Genomic DNA, 1,290 nt, shown 5'->3' on the forward strand with positions numbered 1-1,290 from the left:
CTGACCTCAATAGCCTGTCAGCAACACTCCAGCTTCACTCTGGCTTCCACCAGTCTGGGTTACAACTTGCAGGGTGAACCCAACATGCTCCCATTCCCCAGATTTTCCCCAGTATGTGTGTTCTGCACTGTCCAGCCCTCTCCTGGCCAATTCAGATATTAAAGGTCCTTTGCCGCTGGGAGGTATCAATATTCAACAGTTAGCTACTTTAACTGGAGATACCAAATAGTACAGTTTAAACACAACACTGAATTAGTTTAAATTAAAAATAAAATTAATTTATTTAACTACAAAGTGATAGGTGTTAAGTGAGTACAAGGTATTAAAGTCAAAAATGGTTGCAAGAAAAAAGTGAAGATAAAATGTTTTCTAGTAGCTAAAACTTAACAAGATAGACTTGGTTCAAGGTAAAATCCTCTCTGCATGTTCTGACCAAGTTTCATTACTTCTGGTCTAGCTTTACTTGGTCCCGCCTTAGCACAAGGGCCTGGACTAGATAACCTCTCGAGATCCATCCCAGCCCTGCTTGTCTATGAATCTATGACCCTGCAATGAGTCCTGCATAGACAGAATCCCACTGACTTCAGTGGAGCTCCATGCAGATGCATTGGGTCTCCCATGTAGCAATCACAGCAGGAACTAACCCCTAGTGACTTACTTGACAAGTGTCTCTGCTTTACCTGTGCATTTTATCTGCATGTGTACATCTACATGAAGAAATCTATTTATTTTTCCACAAGTGTGAGATCTGCAAGTATCTGCACATATTGATTTTTTTTCTGATGGCTACCCAGTGTATGACTTTTGGAAAAAAATCTTGGATAAATCTAGCAATTAAGAGCTTAAACCAAAGGTCAAATCAATGAGGTGCCAGTGTGAAACAGAAACTGACGCAAAGTACTTAATGGTTTCAGAGTAGCAGCCGTGTTAGTCTGTATTCGCAAAAAGAAAAGGAGTACCCGTGGCACCTTAGAGACTAACAAATTTATTAGAGCATAAGCTTTCGTGATAATGCATCCGATGAAGTGAGCTGTAGCTCACGAAAGCTTATGCTCTAATAAATTTGTTAGTCTCTAAGGTGCCACAAGTACTCCTTTTCTTTTTGAAAGTACTTAATGTGATTATTTCTGAACAGAATATTCCTACCTGCCAAACATCTACCTGGAATCTAACTTTGAAGTCGTGTAGATATTTCTAGTTTTTGTCAGAAATTATTTACTCAACCTCTTCCAACTGTCCAACAATTCTGCAAACAGGACACCAGAGCTAGGTAAAGACACTTCCTGAAAT

This window comes from Dermochelys coriacea, chromosome 10 (genome assembly GCF_009764565.3).
Source record: "Dermochelys coriacea isolate rDerCor1 chromosome 10, rDerCor1.pri.v4, whole genome shotgun sequence".
Taxonomy (NCBI): domain Eukaryota; kingdom Metazoa; phylum Chordata; order Testudines; family Dermochelyidae; genus Dermochelys; species Dermochelys coriacea.